The following is a 10,267-nucleotide window of genomic DNA, read 5'->3' as shown; positions in this document are numbered from 1 at the left end:
AATATAATATATTTAATATAATATAATATATAATATATATAGGCCTATATATATATATATATATGGATGTTATTGGTTATTTCAAAAAATCAACAGTATATTTAGGTTTATATTTATTTTGTTAAATACATAGGCCTATAGGCCTACATATAAATGAGATGCATATACATTGTATTACATTGTAAAAAATTAGCTGTTAATAATATGCGTGTGTTGGCCTACACGAAGTAAATAGTCATATACGTTATTTTTTAAATTGCAATGTTATATTTATTTACGGTGTATCCCTTTTAACACCAGAGTTTGATAAATTAGATACATCCATGCAACTTAGAATGAAAATTGAGACATATATTTCTATTCTGATTTTTTTTTATTACAAATTACCAAAGCATCAAAATACTTGGCATCATTCAAATTTATGTTGCTTAAAGATTGAAGCATATAGCAAAGCGTACTATCAAATTTAGGAATTAACATTCAATTTGGTCTTGTTTTCAAATCAAATTGATCACTGACATTAATAGTTTGAAGGAGGCGATTTTGAGTCTTAAAAAAACCATTTGAATTTACGATTAATCTTTCAATATTTTGATATTTTCCTGACTTTATTAATTTTTCACCTCATATACCCACTTTGACCTGCTTTCATCACAATCAATCATACAAAAAAAAACTGTAATTCAATTCGGAGACTTAAGGCTATACAATATTATCATTCATGGCATTACCATATTAAAACCCTTATTTGCATAATACTGTACAAGAAAGATACCTTTTTATATATAGGCCTACAGGATCTCTCTCTGTAATTATATGTCTAGAAAAAAAGGGGTTTTGATGTTTGGAGAGGCTCCGAAGCACCCGAGCAAAACCCGCACTTCGTGTGGAGTCTACGGATAATTGACGACCGCGCTTGACTAAAACTGAAACACAAAATCTTGAGAATTTCTCCTTGAGCTGAAATGATAATTTTTCCAAGAGTTTAATCAAATTGTAATACAAATTTAATTACCTCAATATTCGGACAATAAATCAGAGTATGTAGGCATCCCCATTACTCGTAACGAAACAGCTATATGAAATCAAATACAATAGACTCCTTGACCTTTTTTATGTCATTTGAAATAATTTATTAAACACAATAATTACACAAAAATTCCATAACTTCCAGTGTTGTCAAACCCAAAATTCTAATCACTGATGAAGAAGTTAATAATTAATATCATAGGCTAATGCGTATTATACGGTCTCATAGTACAATAGGCCAAAATAAAAGGCCTGATGACATTATTAAATAGGCTAAAAATATATTTGAATAAGTAAACAATAATAGTATCTTAAAACCCTATCGCTATACTAATGTTGTAATAAAAATACAATACGAAAAAGTACGATACAGTATACATAATAATATGCGCTGTAATGCTATATGAAGAAGTACAGTACCTTAACGTTATATAAGCCTTATGTAACATAAGATATACTGTCAAAATGTGCTTTAATAATGTATTGCAATGCCATTATAATGATGCATGTGTTGAAATGTTATATGAAAATGTGATGTAAAATTATATGAATATTCATCCCTCTGTTTCTTGCAAGGACCACGTCCGAAATAAATTAACTTGTGTTGATTTAATTCGTATATCTTTTTGTAGGCAATTAATTATTTTACATTTAAATTTTAATAATTCTGTTTTTATCTTTTATTTTTGATGTTGAAAATTTAATGAATTGAATGGTTGCTAAATAAATTAATGATGGAATGATGTAATGTTCTACGACGATACAATATAATGTTATATTAGGATAACTTATGTCACGGCATAAACAACTCCACTCCCTAAATCTCATATTGAGATTTAGTTTGTGTAAAGCATCGTGTGTGTATGTTTGTCTTGTGTAAGGGATTGTCACCTACAAGTAGGACAGTGATATATATATTCGCTATTGGCAATCCTTGGCACATGTGTTGTGTGCCTAAAGAAAGAATAATAATAATAATAATAATAATAATAATATAAATATGGAAAATGAAAAATAATAATGTTATATGAAGAGTGTAATGTTAGATGAAAGTACACAGTAGCCTAATATCATATGATGATAAACCATGAATATTTATGCATGTTAATATATAACTTACTGTAATTGTATGTCATATGATTAATTTATAATATTACCAGTACTTTAAAATGTACCGGTACTTTTTATGTTGTATAGAGTACGGTATAAATTACGCGTACAGGTCTCCCTCCAATTAAAGACCACTTCTGGGACCGGGGTTTTCATGGTCTTTAGCAGCTTTGGTCTCTAATTAGAATAATAAAGATAAAAGGCATTTGTTAATTTGGAACCACAGAAAAGTGGTCTTAAATTGGAGGGGTCTTTAATTAGAGGGAGACCTGTATTATAGGATATAATGAGGCCTAATGTGAATTTGAAATGAAATCAATTGTATTGGTATTAGTTTAATATTAATAATATGGTATTAACTTAAAATTTAATCTGGATTATATGATATAGGCCTATGTTGCACACATATAAATTACGGTATAACATATCAATTAGAATAATAAATTAGAATAACCATATAAATTAGAATAAACATATAAATTAGAATAATAAAGGTAAAGGCGTTTGTTAATTTGGTATTAACTTAAAATTTCATCTGGATAATAATATAGGGCCCTATAGACTTATGTTGCACATTAACCATATTAATTTTAAAATTGTATCATTTCTGGCATAGGCCTATTTGATGGTCCTGAATTTTTTTTTTTTTACAAAAAAATGAATTCTTGATTACAAATTAATCTAAAAATAATGATATCAATAGCGATAATAATAATCTAATTCTAGTGGGAACGGTTGGCGCTGCGTGCGTTTCGGTCTCTCAACCTCTGAGGTCGGGGTTCGAACTTTCGCTGTGCATTTCGCTTGTGTTCTTGGACAAGACGCTTTACTATACGCAGGAGTTTGGGTACACGGTTCACTACTGGGGAGGGAAGAAGGCGGCTTGGAAAGGAATTGGCCATCCCACACAACGCCGAGGCTTAGTACGGTACTATGGGCAGCTCATTCCCCTACGTTCAGTAATGAATACAGCACTACCTTTACCTTTAATTGTATCCAATGAGAATCGAATTCCTAACGAAACCCCATGGTGACCCAGTTGGTTAAGGCGTCTGTATATAGGCCAAAAAAGGAGTCCCGGGTACCCCAGACGGGGCTTCCAATAACGCAGATTGTCCTTTAATACAATAGAACCCCTATTAATTAAGGAAACACCTTCGGGACCAAAAAAAGTGTCCCCTTAATAGGGGTGTCCCATGAATAATGGTACCCCTATTTAGGGGACACTATCAAAAAACGTGAAATTGTCCCCTTAATAGGGGTTTTTGGCATGTTGTCATATAATATGACATATAATTCTTCATAATTATATTTTTACTAACATAATTAGTTTCAGTAGAACTAATAACAATAATTTTCAAGGCAAATACAATTCATTTATAATATGAAATCAGCAGAATGTAATTAAAACAACAGTAGTTTTATATGTTTGCTCAAATTTCAAAATTCAATTTTCAATTTATTCAGACAACCTCCGGAACAAAGAAGTAAAGCAGTAAGCCTACAATAACTTTAAACGCTAGAACAATTTCATTAAAAAGAATAAGTTATTCATACATATACTAGAATAATTAAAATAAAGTCAAGAAAAAATTGGACAAATTCTCAAAATATAAAATTCCATCAAATCAATAATAGGAGAGAACAGAACACCAGTTAAACAGATATAAGCAAAACAACAAACCATGAAAATACTTAAACACACCGACCAAAACAATGACGGATTATTTTGCTTCGTTCAAATTCTTTTTGCAATTTCGGTTAATAATAATAATAATAATAATAATAATAATAATAATAATAATAATAATTTATTATTATTATTATTATTATTATTATTATTAGGCTATTATTATTAATGTGATTATTATTATTATTATTAATATTATTATTATTATTACGTAGTCTAACAAAAGCTCGCCCTTGACAAACAGCAGTAGAAAGGTAATAAAAGTTCCTTAATAAGTTGCTTTAAATGTGTCAATATTTAAAGTTTAGTGAATTTTTCTTATTTTGAAACTGTTGTTGTTGTGATACAATCGAAAAAAAATAAGTGTCCCCTTAATAGGAGTTATTTGACCATTTGGCACACTCAGAAAGTGTGCCCGTCCCTTAATAGGGGTGTCCGATGGGTTGGCCGCAGTGTTAAAATATATATCGCCCATCGTTTCACGGAAAATTGTCCCTTCAATAGAGGTGTCCCCTGAATAGGGATGTCCCAAAGGAGGGGTTCTACTGTATTTACAATGTATATAGGCCTACCACAAAAAGGTGTTAAGATTACCGGTATTTTGTTTATGTGTACCATATATGTTCATGTAACCGGTATGTTTTTATGTGGCCTATATATAATTATATGAATATTATTTTATATATACACATATATATATAACATATATATAATGTATATATAACATATATATATAATATATATATAATAAATAATATATAATATATATAAAAAGTAAAAAGTATCTCGGCTTGTCGTCAAATGCTTATAAGAAGGTGAGTATCATATTGATCTCTCTTATTTACCATGCGTCAAGGACTAGTGCTGTCCAACTACACATGCTTATGCGTGTGAAAAATGTGTATATATTATATATATTTATATATATAGGCTTATATATGTATATGTATAAATATGTAAATCATGATATATAAGAGATAAACTCTAAATCGTCTTGCGGTAATGTTATAATAGGCCTATATATAAAATAAATTAAAGAAGAGGAATATTAGGCCTATATATAACATCAAAAGCTGCATTGGCAAAAACATGTATGAAATAAAATTCTCGAAATGAAAATTCCTGAACACGTGCTGGTACTTATTAAATTAGGCCTACATTTGGCAACACTATAATAGTATATACATTAACACCCCTCTATAATTTTATCATATATATGTATATATTTATATATACATTTATATATAGCCACAGTATGTGTGACTAATTACGTTGTGTATCAGACGTGTATGATCGTTCGATATTATCACTTAACTTCTGAATGTATTCGCTATTTTGAATAACACTTGTTAATGTGTTTTCCTTGTAAACTACATAAGGGCCTATTATTGTTAGAGTTTATTTTTTCAATTCCAATTGAGCTGTACTTACGGTAGTTATAATTTTAAAGAGATTTCCTTTAGTATTTGTCTCCCTGATGCAATATTTTTTATGTGATAACCATTACTTAAATCTTCGATATGTATTGTTAACTGCAGTTAATTGATTTATTCAAAGGAAGGCGTTTAGAGAGCAATATCGATAGCGTTTAAAGGAGGGCGCCGCATTCGATTGTGTGGTGTGTTTTTACACAGAATAAAATAAACAACATCATAATTAAGTATCACGCGATTTGAGTGGTTGAAATACAATATAAACCTATATTTTCTTGCCTACTATAATTCATTGATTGACAAATGTGCTTTTATGTGATCTCTGTATTATTGCACGTGTCGTAACAAAAGATAACGAAACAGAAAATGCGTTTTAAAATGTATTATTATTCGTTAAAATACTTGCCATTTTACTTCCTAATTCTTAGCCATAACATGCAATACTGCAACATAAAGGGTCATTCATTTTCATTTCTGCAATTTATGCCTACTGTAAACTTGATTTACACTTATAACATCGACTTTTAATACGCTTCTATGGACTACGGTTGGGGCGGTCTGCATTGGAAGATAACTACAGTACTTGGATATGTAAATGGTAATCTATGTTTCTCTCCGTCCGTCAAAAACAACTACGCTAGCCCCAACCCATCGCCTTCCATAAACTTGTTCAGAGCATCGAATAGGCCTATTCACAATCATTAGCTCATAGTCTGTCAACCATGTATTGACTATTCTTAGAATGCTTTAATATTTAAGAATAGAAATGAGATTTTCATTTGTAAATGTTTAAGAATATCTGAGCTCGGCTGGTAATACTGTAATTAGCCTACTATATAAAAATATTAAGGTAACAAATAAATTTGGGCACAGTGGCCCTACTCATGTATTCGTCTTGGATTATATGAACATATGTATGTTACCAGCTAATAATGAAGTATGGTAAAGATGATCATTAATAACCATCGTCATTTCAACCACGACTCAACGAAAGATCGCTATTTGGCCGCGCGGTGACTACAGACCCGACAACGTGCAGTATCATTTCTTATTCATAGGGCGCCATCAAAATACAGAATCAGGCGACCTTGGTGATTTCCAACTAGGATACATACAAACACGACAACTGACCTAATTTGCGTGCCCTTTTCATATTTCTAATAAAGATTTGTTCATAAGTTAGGCTAGGTGTCCAGCTGGTATCTTGCGTAACTCAATTATACGATCGCGTTTGGTAATGAGGCGCAGTATGGTGTATGCTTGCCTAGTGGGCCGGTTAGCATGGGCTACTAACAAGCCAGAATTCTAACAATTCTATGAAATTTCATTATTCACGCGTATCTAAACAAATATGAAAATGGCAAACTCTGAATAATTTTATTCAAAATTATATGCCTTACCTGTTGTAAGTGTTCCGGTATAGGCCTACGTTTGTATTCCAGGGTTGAATTTTAAAATAATGTTAATTCACTAGAATAAAAAAGAAGAATAAAGATTAGTGTAATGTTACAATATTTGAAAAATAATAATTGTGAAACAGTAATTTAAATTTGATTGGTAAATTATGTTTTCCCTTGCCTCTCGAGTCCTAAATTGTTAATAGTAGTGTTTCGAAAACGACAGCAGAACGTTATTTAACAAGTGTTCAACTTGTAGCCTTAAAGTAGTTCGAGACGGGCGGTGGAAAATGACATGGGGTTCTCTGATGACGATCCGCCTGAAGAAATGTGAGAGCGAAGGTTGCAAATTGTCGCGTTTCTATTCTCATTAGGCCAATTTCTCACATCTGTAGGAAAGCCGAAGCCACGCGGCGAAAATGAATTGAGGACGAACTTTGATCGTGACCTTGGCAATGAACCTGCGGTAATGGCGCCAAGAGTGCCGAGTTACCCAGTGATCGTCTGCACCCTAGCAAGTTTTCCCGCCAATTATGGTAATAAACACACCGAGCTAATAAAATTTGCTGAATATCTCTCACAATCAAACCGGAGATTTCAACAAATAGATATTAAAGATTCGTTCTGATTCAACTTTTTGGTGGTTTCCCTTACGGCTGTTCAACAACAACTACATTAGGAAGATGAAATTTGAAGTGAGCGTTAAGCAATAGCTTGCTGCGCTCTTCTTATGATTGTTGACTTTCATAATATTTGTGTTATACCTGAGATCGGTAAGAGCACAGAACACGATTAGATTTATAAATGACCATGGCTCCTGGTTATCCTACAATTCCAAATGGGCCTAAATCACAGAAAGACCTACAGCAGAATCTGGGGATTATTTATTCTTGAGATCTTAATGTGTGCAAAACTAGGCCATCTATACACGGCGACGGCGTAAGGAGTAAGGTTATGTTGCCAGTTAAAGTTATGAGGAATACGGGAAATTGGAAATAGATAGCAAAATCAGCGCTAGGCACTATTTATTATTAAAATGGGGAAAAATCGTTTGAATAAAAGCAAAATATTCACAAGAAAGAAATTATTTCTTTTAAAGCACTAGGCCTTTAATTTCATAATGAATGGCATTATGTAAAATTGAATTTTCATTTCCTGTTGTTGTTATATGCCTATCGCTGTAGATCTATCATTATAATATTATATAATATAATATAATGCTGCAGAACGTCGTACCGTATAACACAACATTTTTGCGGAAACGAATTCTTGTTCTCAACAAGACTTCATTAGTAAGAAGGAATTGTTCATTTGAAAACACGTGGACCAATAAGAATATGTATAGGCCAATATATCTATATAGGCAACTATTGTTCATTGAATCTCTAATTTAGACATTGGGTTTGCTGCGTAGCTCATCCCACGAAGAGGAGGGAGATCTGCGCAACCATGTCTTGTTCCTATACGAAAACTTTATTATTTATTTATTTGTTAGGCATATATATATATATATATTTATATATATATACATATATACACATATATATATATTATATGCATATATATATATATTATATACATATATATATTATATTACTATATATACTATATTACTATATAAACATTGTAATATAATTCAGTACAAAGGTATTTGTAGAGGGAAAATTATAATCTGAATTCCAATACGTTAAAAAAATACATTATTTTGCTTCATTTCGGCTTTTGTTTGACAATTACTTCCGTTCCCGACTGTAAACAACGTTCCACCTATACGATGGCTTCTCGCTTCCCGATTCCTTAGTCTTGCAGTAAACAATATTATAACAACCTCACACATTCGGAAAGCATGGACAATTGCTTAACACCTACTAGTATTGCTGCTAACCAAATGTCATTACCGTCTGCATAATATTGGCTTCTATCAGTGCTAAAATTCGCAAACAGGGTGCGATACAGACCTTGGCCAGCTGCGCCGATGTCAGCCCTAGTTGAATAGAAATTCGTACGAACGTGTCGATTTTCTCGCCCCTCTTTTAGCATTTCAACACCGCCGGGTTTTTGAACGCCAATCCGGCTCTACCAACGGCGCGACTTCGCGGACTAGAAAGTGCGAACGTGTTAATTCCAAGACCATGTAACACATTGGGAAAATTCTCATCAAGCCGACCATAAGTAATGGCAAAGAGGGAATAAATGTGTTGCAATGAGTACACCCAGCACCGTTTGCTTTCTGTCAAAGTTTAATGAACCACCGTCGTGTGAATAGCTGTATTGATTATAACACGGATCAGAATTTCGTTAATACCATTGCGACTCGTCCTAATTTTTACGCATAATGTTTGACCTACAACGGTTATATATGCCTTTCGAACTTTCTGAAAAGGGGCCATTTCCTTATAATGTGTTTCAATACAGTTGCACATTTAGTTAGTGTAATTTCTCCAGTGTGGATCGGTACGCACGCTACTGAAAAAGATAAAATTAGTTTTTCATTTATACTATTGGAATTACAACTTACGTAATTGTGTTATTATGCCTATAAGTTTATGGCCCACTTTTGCCGGGATCATTTTAACTGGAACAAAATCAAAAATTCTAAACACAGGCCTAATCAATGAAATCAACTCAAGATTGTTCGTAATTAAAACTTTAAAAACATACCGTAAATAGTACTGATTAATTCACAGTAGACTCATCGGGATTTTTCGCTGGTTACAAACGAAATCTAAAACATGATGCAATGAATGAACTGATGAAATTATGTACAATTACGTCACGAAATCTTTCTGTCAAAAAATAGAAGAATTTTAAAAACTTGAAATGTGGGACAAGGACAGAACGTACAAACTGTTAATCTTTTTGAGCTCAAAATGTCATCTCAACTTTGGCGAAAGGACAACAGGAAATGGTTGAAAAATGATATTCTATCAACAATGTGGCATAAGCAACAACAAAGGTGAAAATAATAAATAAAATAATATTATTATTTCCTATAGTACACCTAACCAACCAACCAACCGTGCAGCCCTGTCCAGGCTATTTCATTTCATTTGACAAAAACATGACGTGCCTAAATATGGTAATGACGACATCACATTATGACCATATTTAGGCATATCATGCCTATAAATGGGCATAAAAACAGGTTGTTGTGAAGGGGAAAATATGGTAATCTGGACAGAGCTTTATGGAAATCGAAACTATAAATTCGTCGCTTCGTCACACAAGATCATGGTCATTATCAAAATAGATAAATAAGAGACTGGGTATTTACGATAAAAACAGAGGAAAAAGTTACACACGAAATTATTTCGCCGGGTTCTCTGATGACCAGGGGTGGAGCAAAGTACGAACTGTACAAGCAAATTGAGTGCCGACCGATCACGCCCACTTTGCTCTCGTCGGGGACATCTCGCCCCTCCCCATCGGGGACATTAGACCACAGTTTGGCAAATCATGGCGCCACCCCTGGATGAACAACAACTGACGTCCTTCTTTCAATGAGGCAATATAAAGACGAAAAAGCGCTTTAGAGCCGGTGGCGCTGTAGCTCAACAAACAAGGTAAAGACAAAAAACGAAGTCGAGTTATAATTATTTGAAAATAAT

This window comes from Anneissia japonica, unplaced genomic scaffold (genome assembly GCF_011630105.1).
Source record: "Anneissia japonica isolate Jap-2015-1 unplaced genomic scaffold, ASM1163010v1 scaffold288039_len1115542_cov189, whole genome shotgun sequence".
Classification (NCBI taxonomy): domain Eukaryota; kingdom Metazoa; phylum Echinodermata; class Crinoidea; order Comatulida; family Comatulidae; genus Anneissia; species Anneissia japonica.
Note: the sequence above shows the minus strand (reverse complement) of the source record.